The sequence below is a fragment of the Phodopus roborovskii genome, unplaced genomic scaffold, assembly GCF_943737965.1.
Source record: "Phodopus roborovskii unplaced genomic scaffold, PHOROB, whole genome shotgun sequence".
In the NCBI taxonomy this organism is placed as follows: domain Eukaryota; kingdom Metazoa; phylum Chordata; class Mammalia; order Rodentia; family Cricetidae; genus Phodopus; species Phodopus roborovskii.
Window position 1 is genome coordinate 838105 of NW_026126443.1, and position 16658 is coordinate 854762.

Here is a 16658-nt window from a genome sequence, read left to right on the forward strand (position 1 = left end):
TAATAGAGAAAAAATACCAAGTCATACCTTTGGAGAGAGGTGTGGAGACAGTGGCAGGTGGGTCGGAGTCAACATGGGAACAGACTCTCAGGAGTGGTAGTGGGGTTGCAATACAGATATGACAGTATGCTGTTACACAGAGTGAAGATCATGGTGATAAGTCACCATGATGGGGCTGTTGCCACATGGGATGTAAAAGCTGGAAAAGATCTACCCAAACCTTTCACAATAAGACCCTGCATGGACTACAAGTCACAGCTCCACCTGAACCAACACTATTGTACAGGAGCCAATCCTTCAGAAAGACACGGTTCTTTCTGAAGAGAGCAAGGATGTGAACTGTGATGTGAACCCATGAGCCAGACCACTGGAGGAGAGGGTGGGTACCACATACAAAGGATAAGAACTTGGATTTTTGTTTTAATTAATTGCAAAAGATTAAATGTAAGATGGCTCTTTCCACTTTCAGGGCAGCTGCCACACAGCCATTTGAAATAACAGGCTGGGGCAGGGAGGCAACAGCTTACTTAGGATCTGGAGCAGACGGTTTTTCCAACCCTGCCAACACCCATGCCTCTCCAGACTTCACTGTTCCCTCTGTTTCTATTCTCAAAGCAGCTAATGCTTCCCTAGTTCTAGCTCTTTTGTGACAACATTGCTTACTTCGGGGAGTAAACCTCAAACACACAATACATTTTGGCTCCTGGTAGCCACTTCCCCTGGAAGATTTCCATGAGACTCAAATAAATTACTTTGTGTCGAGAGAGTCTTTTAAGTGATCTAAAAAGTGCTTACTGGTGTGGGGACATGGCAAAGGGTACTTACTGCCCCATAGAGGACCTGAGCTTGGTTTCAAGCACCCAGATTGAGTGGCTCACAACTCTCTGAAACTCCAGCTCCAGGAGATCCTACACCACCTTCTGGGCTTCATGGGTACCTGCATTCATGTGCACATTATTTAAAATAAAATTATTCTTTGTAATGTTGAATATAAGACTTCTCTGATTCTCAAATCTCTGTATAGCTAGGAGTTTCAGTACATTCCTGTTTCAAAATCATTGCTAACACTTTTTGAAGACATGGCTAAGAACAGAATAGAGTCCAGAAATAGACCCACATACCTACAATAAAGAAACATTTGTAATTCAGCAGAATAAAGAAAATCTCTTCAACAACTGATTTGAAATATCTGAATGTAGTTTTTTTTTTAATAGCAGAAAGATTTGACCCTATCTCACAATGGACACACACACACACACACACACACACACACACACACACACACAGCATCCATTTAAAATGGGTCATCAACTTAAATATGAGAATAATACAATAATACAAGAGAGAAAACATAACAGTCTGAAGAAGAATACTTTGCCCCTGGCAATGAGCAAAAGTTTTTTTGAGAAGGACATAGATGACTCATACAAGAAAAACATTGGTAAATTGTACTCACTCAAGCCACGCAATGTTTGCTCATCCAGCACATCAAGAAAATAAATAGCAAGCCACACACTGGGGAAGAATCACTATATGTGTTTATATGTGACAAATATATTGCACCCAGAACATACAAAGAAATCCAATGATTCAATAATAAAGAGATGACCTAGTTTTTAAAATAAGAATAAGACTTGAACAGGCAGCTCACAAAAGAAACTCGAATGGCCTAGGAACACAGTGTAGGTATTCAGCATCTGCAGTTGTCAGGCTAGCACAAATCAAAACACCAGCACACATGGTACCATGCACACATACACACCCATACACACATGTACTATAATTTTTAAGTGATCGGTACCAGCAAGTGATAAGCAGAATATAGAGCAATGAAAGTTTTCATTTGCTGCCAGTGAGTGACTTTTAAATGGTATAACTCCTTTAGAAACTGTTAAGGAGTTTTTCCTCTCTCCCTTCTTCCTTCCTTCCTTCTTTTTTCCTCCCTCCCTCCCTTCTTCCTTCCTTCTTTCTTTCCTCCTTCCCTCATTTCATCCTGTCTTTCTTCCTGAATTTTCTTGAAACAGGGATATATATATATATATATATATATATATATATATATATATATATATATATATCCTTGCTTGCATGGGATCAATATGTAGAACAGGCTGCCTTGATTTTGCAGCTACCCAGTGCTGTGCCTCGTGAGTGTTAAACTTATCCACCTTAGCCACAGCAACTCCACTCTTATGACAAGATATAACATGGGCAGTACTTGAAATCTAGGCTTTTATTGGCAGCACTTATTATCACTTTAAAAAATAGGTTATAATTTGTATGCCACGGAATGCTCAAATCTTTATATTTGGGTAATTTTGAGTATGTTTACATAAAGCTTTATATAAGAATGTAATAGTAGCTTTGAGAATTGGAAAAACCAGGTGAACACCGGCAGGAAAATGGACTGTTGTTAAGTGGTATATTCAAAGAGTGAAATACTGCTTGGCAATAAAATGGAATGAACTACTATTACATACAACATGAATACATCTCAGAAACACTATACTCGGTGGGAAAAAATAAGATGTAAAAGAATACATGTGTGGTTACAAAAAAAGAAAAAGAAAGAAAGAAAAAAACAACCAAACAAAAAACCCAAAACTCAAGATTAGACAAAACTCACCTCTAATGATGGAAAACAGATCAATAGTTGATTGGGGGTAAAAATGGGGGGCCTGAGGGATATGAGAGGCTGATAAAAATGTCCTGTGTCTTGTGGGCAGTCATCAAAATTTGTGGATACTGGTTATTTCCACATACACAAACATCATATCAATACTGTAAAAGCTTACATTCCAGTTAGTTCCTCAAAAGACCTAACTGATTAAAACTGAAGCCTTCCCTGAATGCCCCAGTGTGTGCTCACTTCTTGGGTGAGCTTAATTTATCCCAGACTTTAATGAACCTCCTGGACTTAGGAGGTCGAGTAATTCTACCCATATGAAAATCTGGTCAAATCCTACAATGGAGCAAGTACTATTTCAGAAGAAACAATGAGGTGGACTAAGTCAGGAGGGTGTCCCAAGAAAGGACTCGAGCTTTGCCTCAGCAAAGAGTGGTCTACAGCTACATGGCCAGTTGCAGAACTACACAAGATCACAAGATGGTTGTTAGAGAGTGGTACCAATCCACACATCTGTTCATAGACACAGAGGGGTGATGCTGAGGTCTTGCTTCTGTTTTCAACAACAAAAAAAAAATAACTTGTTCAAACCACACAGCTCATTGTTTTCTATTTGTCTCTAGAATAGGACAATTCTGAATTCGATCTTGGATGGATGGATCCAAGCTTTGCTCACTCAAAAGACTTTACAGCGAGGGGAATACAATTGTCTTTTACCTAAGTGCTTCATCTTGCAAGTTCACTGAGTCATGGTGCTAGCCTAAAGTTGCTTTGGCATCTGGGAAAAAAAGATCTGGCTCATTGTGCCTGGTAGCAGCTGGCACAGAGCCGCTACTATCCTTCTGAACTGATACCTTGGACACACCTGTAAATGAAAGAGAAGGTCTCAACAAAGGAAGTCGTTTTTAATGTGCTAACTCAACATTGAGACAAGTGTCCCTGGATTTTGAAACATTTGGAATCATGGTGCAAGTCTGCTGTGCTTTGGTCACAGGAACACATTGTAATTTCTCAAATATAGAAGCAAATTGCTAATTCTTAGAGGAAAAGCAAAAGAAGTATCTTGATGGTTTAGGGTCATCACTATTTTTTTTATCAAATGGGTGGGTCCTGTAGAATCTAATTCTGGACCACAGTATACTAGAAAAAGCTACAGCACCATTTAGCACGGTTCCTTGGCCATGGCTAAGATGTAGTCAGATGAGGAGACTCTCACCTCTGAGCTAGAGCTAGCCTTAAACTTGATTTGAATCTCTCCTTGAATAAGTGCCACACTTTTGGGCAAGCAACTGTATTGTGGTGACAGCAATACTTCAACTGTTCTTTTGAGAGAGTATTAAACCCTAAGGTGCTGCCAAACACAAGTTTCCTGGCTTGCTCTTATAGGACCCTTCTCTCTGAGTCCTTCCCCAGAGTTATTGTTCTACATGATCCAGTCCCTGTACCTTCTGTTATTCTCCCTCAGTACTTCCTTCATTTAGAGATGGATGAAATCTCCTTGTTTTGATGAACACAACCTTTTTGGGTACTTTTATCTCTTACCACTGTAATCTTTTTGTCATTTGTTTATTCCAATGCTTACTAGATGTGTTTTCCCTTCCATTCACCCTCTAATTCTATATAGCAAACCATTGACACCATGCACTTTCCACAATTGCCCTTTCCAGTACCACTGGAAGGAAGACACCTTTATTCAAAGCCCTTCTACTTTAGTTTTCAACTTACTTCACTGAGCATAGTGTTTCTGAGATGTGTCTGTGGTGAATGTAACAGTAGTTTATTCTAATTTTTGCCAGGCAGTATTTTACTCTTTGAACCACTTAACAACAATCCATTTTTCTGCACTTCTCTCCTATCTGCTGCCAAGTCCTGGAAGTCTCCTAACATCCTACCCCACTGCCATCTTCATTTGCTCATCCACTAAGATTCCCCCTGAACCACACAAGCTCATGCCGGCTTTCCTAGGTGTCTACTGCTCCTCTGCTCTCCACAAGACAACAAGGGTATCCATTCCAAAATGCAAAATGGAACATGCCACCTCCTATTTAAAGCTTTCTGGTTCCTTCTTGTTCCTGAGATTAAAACACAACAAAAGCAGATCGACCTTGTAATGTGGCTCCTGATGTTGTCTCCAGCCTCCCCCTCATCTTATGCCTCTCTGCCTTGCTTGCTGTTTTCCAGGCATCCCATCACCTCTAGGCCTTTGCACAAATGCTTCCTACACCTGAGATGCTTTTGTTTCCTTGTCTCTCCTTGCATAGTTGATTCCTATTCACCCTCCCAGTCTCAGTTTAAAGAACCTTGCCTTTCCAATGTTTCACAGAAGTCATCCCTGATCCCTGTACACTCAAACTAGCTCAGACATCATCAGTCACATATCCTCTCACCGATTTGCACTTTGCACTTATAGAATGATAACAATGGGTGTTCATTTGGTGAGTGACTCACTTTACAATGACACACCTATATGGCTTACAGACCACCAGCATCATCCACAGTGCCTTGTGCTTGTGAAACACTGAAAAAATAGTTGTAGAAATATTGAAGAGAATATTCCATGTTTGCCTTTCTTTTTCTCATGGCTGCCACCACCACTACTCCTATCTTTTTATATAGTATCTAAGTGACTAAAATAGCTTCACACTTGATTGGCCAATTCAGTTATTTAGTTTCATGTTTAAGTGATCATCTCTGGTCTCCAGTTCCCAATCTATCCCTTTCAAATTTAATGTGCACGTTCTCAATCAGTCATTTCAAATAATTTGTTTAGGATCTACAAATTAAAGTTGAAATATCCTTACCTTAACCTCTTCTTCTCTCCACAATTGGTACCTGAATCTGTTTCTCTGGGTTTCTGTCTTGCTTCTCTCCCAAATGTTCCCACTTGGTCCTATTGATGTAGCATTTGGGGGCTGCCCCCACAGCATCATGCAAGTTGTACACCAAACAACATCAAGGATGGCATTTATATCAAAGACATCCATCCCTGGAGTTATGTAGGGCACAAATGATGGAGCCAAAAGCAAGAGACAGACCTATGAGTTTCATGTTCTACTTTCCCTGTTAGGCCTCACCTTTGACCCAACATTTGCTTGTGTGAAACACTTTCCCTTGTCCCTGTCCCACCCAACCCATTCTAACCCATTGCCATATCCCACCACCACTATAACCAGCTACAACAATCTGCATCCCAAGCTTAGGCCATATCGTTTAATGTGAGGTCTTTACATTGGCTTTCACTTTTCCTGTGCCTGTATATGTACTATGATGGAGAGAGCACTGGACTAGGAGTAGGAAGACATTCCCAGGTCTATATCAGTGAGAGCAAGGAAGGGCACTTCAGTTAGCACACACACCCAAGCTCAGGTAGGAGTTTAACTCCAAAGCTATAGTTCCCTGACTGAACGGTCACCAGGACCTCATAAACTATTTAGGAGATGCTTGAAGAGTCTGGTCCACAGGCTATGAGAGGAGAATGGGCTACCTGATGGCACTCTGTAAACATGAAGTCCTGCTCATTTACATGGCAGCTGGTCTTAGCCATGCTCCAGATTCCTGGTTAAATATTGTTTCTGGCTGTGTCTGCAAGAATGTTTCCAGAAGACAGGAGAACTTGACCACACAGCAGCTTCCACCACATAGGCGAGCATCGCCCTATCTATGGAGGACTGACTAGGATGAAAAGGCTGAAGTAAGGTGAATTCCCTTTCTGTATAATGGTTTGCTCCAGGACCATCGTCTTCTCCTGTCCTCCATGCTCCTTCACTCAGCCTGAAATCTGCAGAGCTCCCCTCGGGCCTTTGAATTCCTACACTGGTTCTCCTAGTCTCCAGTTTGCAGACAGCATATCATGGGAGTAGCCTCCATCATTGAAAGCACCAGTTCTTTACAATAAACCATGACTTATTAATGACCATTATTCTTTTTCCCTGATTAATACAATACTATGCAAAGCATCGGTTGCCAGATCTTGTGTTCCAATCAGTCCAGAAACTCCTTGCTAGAGGGGTAGTGTGTCCATTCAGGGAGTGTCTTTTGAGTGCCTAGCAGAGTGTCTTTCACATGAGATGTGGTCAATAAACATTGGCTGTGTGAAATTAAAATGTGCCTGGAAACCTCAAGCAACAGATAAACATGTCTATGGCTCCTGTGGCTCATGGCTGCCAGCCCATTCACCATTGCTGTGTTCAGTCACCTCACTTTGTCTCTCCTACTTGCACTTCCTAACCTTGCACTGGTCTCCAGCTCTCAGAACACAGCCACGAAGCCAGACACTTGTTCCCAGGGAGGCAGTAACCCTGGTACTTTTCATTTTTCCCATTTGCAACAGAGTAGGAGTGGTGGTGATAACACGATCATCTAGAAACTTGACTGTGATTTCTTAGACAACATCAAAAAGCAGTGGCCTGGGTTTTCCCAGGAGGTCACTCAGAGCTGTGAGTTTTACAGACCTGGGAATTGTTGCAGAATGGAAACCACACCTTAGTCTGAGTTCTTATGTAAACATTTAGACTAAAGAGATCTCTCATATTATTCAGGCTGAATCCCAACCAAAACCAACGTAAGTATCATCACACCTTGCTGCCCTCAGTGTCTCAGGGCCTTGTTTCCAGGGACAGGCAGTCCACGCAGAGACCCACAGCCACTTTTTCCTTTAGGGCTTGTCTGAGTTGAACTCTGGTTTCAGACAATGAAGCTGAGACCTGAGGATCAGGCTCATCTGTAACTCCAGGCCAGTAAGAGCAGCTTCTGTCATCCTCTGCCCGCGACAGTGTCAAAGCACTTCCACACTTATCCTCTCTGACTCCATCACTGTGCTCCTGGCTCTGTCTGTGACAGGAACGCCAGTTTGTAAGCTTTATTTTAGCTTCTGGACCTGCTTTCAAAAGAAAACAAACAAACAAACAAACACATTCTCTATCCAGCCTTTTGCACATTCTGCCCTTGGCATTGTTCTATGCCCTTCACCACATTCAACACTTTTAAAATCACAGAAGCACCCAGAATTGAATGTAAAATGCCCAAAGTAAAATAGCAGATTCGGGTGTTGAACGCTCACTTCTACCATGGTGCCCAAGGATTGCCTTGTCTGTATGTCTCGGGTACAGGTGAGGGCTGCATATTCACATCTGCATATTGAAGCCAGAAGTTGGTGACAGGTGCCATTCTCAATCATTTCCACCTCTTTTGTTCAACCAGGGTCTCTCTTTGACCCTAGGTCTCACATGTTCATCAGTTGGTCAAAGACCCCCAAATATTGTCACGTCTCTACCTCCCCAGTGCAGGGATGACAGAGTATATGTCACCATGTCTGGTGTTCCTTAGGTACTGGGATTCCAGCTTGAATCACCATGCCTACACAGCAGGCACTTTCCCAATTGAGCCAGCCGTCTCCTCAGCCCTGCTTTATCATATTTTTTTTTTTTTATTTTGAGCAGCCAGTACCTACTTAGCCAGGCACTACTCTGAGTACATATCTGCACTTAATTCTAATAATTCTAACAATATTGTCTGGAGCTTTTAACTTTGGAGCAGCTCCTTGCCTCACAGGTAAGGCAAATGGAGCAGATTTTTAAGAAACTTAGTCAAGATCACATAGCTAACAAATGGCAGCGCCAGAATTCTGACCAAGGCAGATGGTTGCAAAGCAATCTTAATGCTGCAGCCAGCTTAATGAAAAATAAAAGTTGTCTTTTAAAATTTGCTAATTCTATTCATTGCTGCAGGGATATCTCTTGCAAGCTGTGAGATGAGGTCTTTTGTGTGCTTTGCATCCATTCCACTTGAATTTCAGATCATGAATTTGAGTTTACTGCCTTCTCTTCTTGAAGTTCTGTCCTATATATTCCAGAATATTAGCTGCTTTTCCTGAGGCTGTGACACCTTCAGATCAGACAATAGGTTTTCTAAATTCCCATTTAAGTTTCTGATTTAAAATATGGCTAACCCCAGGCCCCCTGAATGTGGGTGTTAGTTAGGAAGACTGGACAGCCTATGGGCCTCTAGTAATGGATCAATATTTATCACTAGTGCATGAATGGACTTTGGGAGCCCCACATATAGGGATACTTTCTCAGCCTAGACACAAGGGTGAGGGCCTAGGCCCTGCTCCAAATAATATGACAGACTTTGAAGGCTCCCCATGCAAGGCCTCTGCTTCTGAAGAGCAGAAAGGGGATGAGCAGGGTTTGGTGGGGGTGATAGGGGAGGATGGAAGGGTGAGGGAACTGGGATTGACATGTAAAACAACTTTGTTTCAAACTTAAATTTAAAAAGAAAAAAATAAATAAATAAAATATGGTTAACAACTCAATTGAAAGAAAAAAGTAACCTGCTCTCTCACCTATATCTCTTTATTTTTCAGAAAGATGTGATATATACATTTTTTTAAACACTTATTTTATTGGGGCTGGAGAGATGGCTCCATGGTTAAAAGAACTTACTACTCTTCCAGCTCTGTTTGGATCCCGGGACCAACATAACAACTCACAACCATCTGCAACTCCAGCTCCAGGGAAATCTAATGCTCTCTTCTGGCCTCCATGGACTGCATACATGTGGTTCTGACCTCCGTGAGAACCACATGTATGTAGTACACATATGTATATGCAGGGAAAACACATAAAGATAATTTTTATAAAAAATTTTATCGTGTAACTTTGTTTATGTGTATGCATCTCTGTATGGGTATGTACACATGCTGCACACATGAGCACAGGTACCCAAAGAGGCCAGGAGGAAAGGATGTTGGACCTGCTGGAGCTGGAGTTACAAGTGGCTATGAGCTACCTGATGTAGGTGTGGGAACTGAATGCAAGCTCTCTGTAAAAGTAGCATTTGCTCCTTACTGCAAAGCCATCTCTCCAGCTCCAAGATAGACAAGTTTAACAAACACAGTATAAAATCAGGGCATACCAAGACTGCAGAACTTATAAATATTATGTATGTGGGCTGCCATTCAACAACAAACATGAAGGATGTTTTTGTGAATCCATGCTCTTTCCAGTTTTTATAGCAGGTAGTAGGCTACTCAAAAAACCACCCATTGAGTCATTTATTTAGAAGTGATACTAGAAGTGGCCATGAGACTCTGTTGTCTAATATTCACTTCATACAGCTGAGTCTAAGAACTAGGATCTAATTTTACAACTTTAGACACTGACCTCCAACTGCCTACTTGAGGTCTTTATTTTGGTATTGACAAAGTATCTCCAATTTTTGTTTCGAACAGTGCTTCTAGCTGTCAACTCATTCCAAAATCTGTCCCTCCCACAGTCTTTGCAACCTCAAGAAATGACAAGGCTAATGAGCTATCCTTATTCTTCTCCCACATTTGAAAATCCTGTGGATTTTGACATCAAAATGCATCCTGAATGACAGCCTTTCTCAACCCCCCAGCTATATTCTAGTGTAAGGCAATTTCACCCCACTTCTGGACTAGTGGGTCTTGGATTCCACCCTTAGATCATGTAATGATGCTACTAGACCCCAGTTGAAAGGTGAGCCCTTCCCCTAGCTGCTCTGAGTGAGTTTGTGAGACAAACTCACAGGCAATGGAAGCCATTGCTCCTAGCAGTACGTGGAATTTATACTGCCCAACATGTTCTCAAGAATGTGACCAGTATCCAGGCTGGAGATAAAGGCTCCTGTTTGCTGTGGGAATAATTTCTTCCTCAGGCTGAAGCTGTTCATTAGGAGAAACCAGATCATTACCTCTCTCCTTTCCATCTGCCACTCCGCTTCCCTCACCTACTACCAACACTTCCTCCATAAATGATGCTCATGCAGGCTCGCCCACGGAGGACCTCAGCATTACATGTTTCTTACTGCAGCCACAGTTTCCCTGTCAGAATGTCTGCATCATTCCTCTGCTTCAAATCCTCCTTCAGTATCCCACCTCACTAACAAAATAAATATCTAAGAATTGGGGCAATGGCTCAGAGGTTAAAACCACTGGCTACTCTTACAGAGAACTTGGATAATGACATGGCAGTTCACAACCATCTGTAACTACACTTCCAGGGGGAATCCAACACCTTGACATTCCTCAAAACACAAGGCAGTTGCCCCTGTCAACATCTTGGTACCTGAGTTTCCTACACCAAGAAAGCTCTTCATACCTGGCTTGTACATGTCTTTCAAGTCTTTGTTTAAATGCCATTTACTGTAGAAACCTTCTGCAATTAGAATAAGGTTACACACACACATACTAATTTTGTGTCACTCCTCCATAATTTGTCTCTTTCTACCATGAGAACATAAGCCCCCTAAGTATAGGAGCATTTCTCTAGATACCCTTGAATAGCCAGAACATAAAATAGATCCAACATATATTTGGCATTAAAAACATTTGGTGAAGTAAAGGTATTGGGAGTTGAAAATAATTTAAGTACATCACGTTCATGTATGAAAGTGTCATAATGAACACACTATGCATAACTAGTATATGCTAATAATTCTTAAAATGGTTGTCTTATTCCAGCATGCTATCTTTTGAGTCTCTGGATATAAAACACACAGGCACAAGTTCTGCAAACAATATTTATTCATGTTTTTTATATATACCTTGGGAACCATCACCTGGGACAGAAACAACAGAAGCAAAATAGAAATTGAGTTGTTATGACTTCCCTCCCTTTTAAAGTTGCCTTTGTTAAAAAGAAAAAGAAAAAGCCCATGGATAATATGTGGAAGTCAAGAAACAATAGAGCTTTGCGATCCAGAAAGATAGAGGGTTGTGCCGCTCGCTCAAATGGCTCCCAGTCAAGTTGCTAGGCAGAAATCCCCAAAATACGGAGCACGGTTGCTATCATTAGTGAAAACTCAAGAAGCAGAATTTAAAGTTGAGAAAATTTTATGTAACAGAAACAATTGATACTTAGAACCAAAGGAAGCCTGATAACTGTTCTATCATACACAAAATAGATGTGTTTCAGTGCCCATGGGAAGGACTTTTTGACTGGTTTCGGAATACCTAAAAAAAATGACACAAGAGAGTGTTGGATTTGTAGTACTGTGAGCTATGAGTTGACCATGGAAACGAAGCAAACCCATATTCCTTCCAGCAGCAGGACTGAGAATGGCAGGCATGGCTTACTGTGCCACACTCCACTTAGCTCAGAGATCTAGTGAAATACTCCTTCCCACATACTTAGGACAGCCCTCTAGGAATGTTAGTGTTTCTTCTTTGTTACAGAACAAGAAGAAGGAGAGGGAGGAGAAGGAGAAGGAGAGGGAGGAGAAGGAGAAGGAGAAGGAGAAGGAGAAGGAGAAGGAGAAGGAGAAGGAGAAGAAGAAGAAGAAGAAGAAGAAGAAGAAGAAGAAGAAGAAGAAGAAGAAGAAGAAGAAGAAGAAGAAAAGACTTCTAAGTGTGTCTTCACTATGCACACACCAGGAAGCAGGTTGAATTCTAAGGTGATTGATTGCCTTCACTAAAGGGAGTAGTAAGTGTGGGCTGCTCCCTTCACAGGCCTCACAGATCTGCCTCTTAGTGGTATTCAGCTCTAGCCTGAGGCTTCATCTTCTCCCATAGCCAGGTCTCCAGAAGCCACCTCTCTCCTACAGCCCCCTGGCAAAGCCACTCACCCCCACTGTCTGCTCCAGGCTCCTTCAAATGCCTCCTCAGTATCCTGCTCTCTCTGGCATTAGGTCCCTTTGTTCTGCTTTATTGATCCTAGTGAGGAAATTTCCCCCAAGACAGACAGACTGATCCCAGAGAGAATCATTATTGTTTCACAAAAGGGACCTCTTTCCCTCTTTGATCCCTCCCCCAGTAGTTCCCTCTATAAGCTGTTGCAGTATTTTCAAAGAATAGTCGCAGACTCTCTGTGCCAAGAACCTGGGTCAGGGGCAGAGATTTGAGGCATTCTGTGGCACTTCTAACAAGATGCCTGGGAGAGTTTGCAGCATCTCAAGTTAAAGGATGAATCCCGCATCCACAAGGGAGCATCTCCAGGGTCCCTCCTTCTCTCCCAGAAGTCTCTACCACTTCTCATGGGTTTGCTTGGTGGTAGAAAAGGTCAGAGTTGGGGTCACTTCAAATCAGGTCCAGTTTCTGAAAATGTTAATACTCTAGGAAATGAAATATCAATACCTCGTTGCAAAAACTAAGATATATACTAAAGGGTTAATGTGAGTTCATAAGTAGATAGATGCATAGATACAGAAGCATGAGAGTATACAAGTATATAAATTATAAAATTCACAGTACCCAGTAGCTATTGTCATCCTATCAAAGAACACAAGTTTCAAGTGAAGCGTGACCTGTTTTTTGGTTTTGTTTTCCATCAGATCCAGTGTCTATCTAAAACCATTTGGAAATAATATCAAAGGCCAAAATTTTGAGGCTGTTGTGGAAGGTGAGACTTTGATGATGTGACACTTTCCATGAGGGTCATTACACCAAAAATAGGTAGAATGTCCTTCCACAAATATACTTCTGGATCAGAGTGGTAAAGGAAGTTCACACTCCTGAGGAGAGGTGTGCATGCCCCCATGCACGTCGACAGCTGGGATCGCTGAAGGCGAGCATTCCCCTTACCAGGCTGTTCTGCTGCTTGTGGGAAATTCTGCTTTAGCTGATTCACCCCTGGGAGAGAGCAAACAGTACCCACTGAGTCAGGTCAGCATAGCCTCTCCCTCTCCAGTGTGGACACATTTCTGTTATCCCCTTCTCCATTTGGATGCCATTCCGTAGGCAAGCCTTGGGTAGACTTTCCAGTCCAATCTCTATTGTGTGACAGGAAATGAAAACATGCTGGAATGTCTGTCTGGGCCACTGTTGTACTTTTTATGGCTATGGCATTAGGCAGTGCAAGGTTCCCAAAGAGGAGGTGAATAGCAAGGTCGCAAGTCCCTCCCTGCCCCTACAGAGCCAAGCATCCTGGAGGGCTAGAGTGTATATACATGAAGGAAGGCTGCTCTGGCTGCCTTGGGAACAATCTTCCTTCATGCTCACCTCACGTGAGTTCTGACAACCAATGCACTCTCTAAGAAGAGAAGCGCACTGAGGGGAGGGACTTACATACCTTGAAACCCCACTGCGACCCTGAAGAGGCAGGACAGAATTTGACAGACATTTGGGATTGTGTTAGTTCTCTCAGGATATTTTCTCCCCAGAGACAAATCAAAATCCTCTCCACACCTGAAGGCACTCTTTGCCATTGTATCCTAGTACAGCAGAATCCCCTTGGCAACTAGCTCCTGGGTTAAGACAAAAGCCTGGGGCAGGTGCCTCCAGCACCCCGGGGTGAGAACAAAGGTCTCCAAGTTGATTCCTTCCTCCACAAAACCCAGTGTTCTGGCACGCCAATCTATCCGTGACAGTGGATTGATTTAGCCGAGATGTTATCATCTCCGATAAACCACAAAGAAGAGAAGATTCTCTGATTTTATTTATAACCTGAAGGGATTATTTTTGAGTTAAGGCTTTAAGAATTCAGATCTATCAGGAAAGAACAGCTTGTGTAACGAACTTCCTGTTTTCATCATATTTGGACACTGAGCCTCCTTGTTGCCTGTTATTATTACACAGTTAATATGAACTGCCTGGAGTTTATTTTTAGCAAGGCTGACTCTATTGTAAGGACTGCATAACTGCTTTCAAAATGGGAAAATGTAATTACGGGATCTAACACTAAGTTGAGGATATTCTTAGGTCCTTTTATGAGGCAGTGGCTGAAAAAATGAAAATAGACTATTCTAAATGGCTAAAGAAAACAGAGTTATTTGATCCAAAATAGCCCATTGAGCCTTTTACAAACTACACACTTCACAGAATAAAGTCTCACTTAAGTTGAAATGACCTAAACATGTGAAATTGTTTCCAAGTCCAGGGTAGCAGGAGAGTGAGAAGGAAAGCTGGTAAAGAATGGAAGCAGAAAGGGTGTGAGCATCGTTCACAAATAAGAAAATTATTAGATGGCCCTAAATGTCCAAAACGACTACAAGGACTTGAGAGCTGCAGAATATAAATCTCCACACCGAGTGTGTTCTGTCCTGTGTGCTGAGTAAACAAGTCTATGTTTTATGGGCATGGATGGAGTTCATGACCAGTGTACTGTGTAGAATTGCCTTTTCACATTTGCTGTGACCTGGATTTAGACAGGTCACTCTGTCAATAGCCACTGCATCCATGATTCCACACTTTCCACTCCACTGTTCATTCATTCACTCAACAACAGAAGTTTCTGGAGTATCCAAGTATGCCAACCTCTGGGTACTTTCCAGATATATTGGTAGAAATAAGTTTGGCATGTTCTGGATCATGAAAAGGAGATCCCTACCAGGGGTGGGGTGAGGAAAGCCTCCTGTAGAAGATGCCATTTGAAGCCAAGTCTGAAGTTGAACTTATCCTGGGGAGAAAATATAAACCAAGGGAGAACCTGTGATAGCAACATAACCATGAAAAAGTCTACAGTAACATAAAGTGGAAACCTGTAAGAGAAACATAAATAGGTTGAAAGCTATAGTGTCAGCTGAGTCCCTGAAATCCACAAGAGCAATGAGAATATGTTTCTGCAAAGTTATGAATGATGGGTGAAAAGGCCAGACAAAACATGGCCATCTGAATATATGTGTGTGTGTGTATGTGTGTGTGTATATATATATAAATATTTCCATATATACATATATACATGTATATATATACATATATATATATATATTCTGACCCATTCTCCAATATAGACCAACTGTTAATTGAGCACACTGTTAAATGAAATAAACCAGTCACAAAAAGACAAGTATTGTATGATTCCACTTATATTATGTGTAAAGAATTTAAATTCATACAGATAGAGTCAAAATGTGATTGCCAGAGTCTGAGAAGTTACTGTTGAAAGTCCATAGTTTGATTCCGTGGTGATGCCTGGTCAACCAAAGTGAGTGAATTCAATGCTATTGAATTGTACCCTGAAAATGATTAAAAGGAGTTTTATGGTATTCATGTTTTATCACAGTTTTTCAATTCAGATATACCACTGAAGTTGCAGAATTGATATATCTATCTAGAGACAGAGATGGAGGTGGGAATGGAGAACACAAGTCAGGAGACCATTTCACCAGCAGTTCTTCCAGTAATAGGAGAGATAAAAATTGCCTGAACTTAGGCTCTATGGATAAGAACAAGAGAATAGGCCAAGGTTCCTTTTGGAAGTAGAACTATAAGGAAAGAAAAAATATGTAGTCCAGATTTCTGGCCCAGAAACTAGATGGATGGTGACTAAATCCAGTCACTAGAAAGTGTGAGTGAGTAGGAAAACCTAATTTCTTGTGGAATCATTTAGAAAGTGTCTGAAGTTGGGTCATTCCCGCCTTACCTGTCTCCTGGCTTTCCTCAAGTACCCCAAGCACACACCTGCTTTACAAGTTTTGCACAAACTGTTCCTTCGGCATGGAAACTCTTCCTGGAGACACTCACGTAACTCCTTCTGATCTCTGCTTACATGCCACCTGATCATACTGTTTAAAATAGCAAATCCCACCCCCACACCATTCACCCTCTCCCTTACCTACTTAACTTTTTTCCATAGCAATGAACACCAACTGTCATTCCATGTAATTCTTAATTTATTTTTATTATTGACTGTCTTGCTTCACTAAAATACACATCCCATGAGGGCAAGGTCGGGGAGCGGTTCAATCTGCTCTGTTTGTTGCATCCTAGATGCAAAAAAAAAAAAAAAAAAAAAAAAAAAATGATCCCTAGATGACATTAGGCTCTCAGGTTGAATGAATGAAAGAGTAAATGAATGGATTCTGTTCCTAGTGTGTTTACAGAGGTGAGACACAGAAGTGATTCTCCACAGTTGTTCACAGTTTTCCTTCATGATACTTACCTACCATCGTTCACTAATTTCTTCCTGGGATTTGGGTGAAGGTGCTGAGTTAATTTAGTTATGAACCTTATGTCATGATTTCCTTAAATAGTAATGCTGTAGATGCTATAATAAAATGAATCTCTTCAAGACTTGAATCCACGAAGAACATCCTTATCTAATTTTAAATTTTAATGAATAGTTATAACGATGAG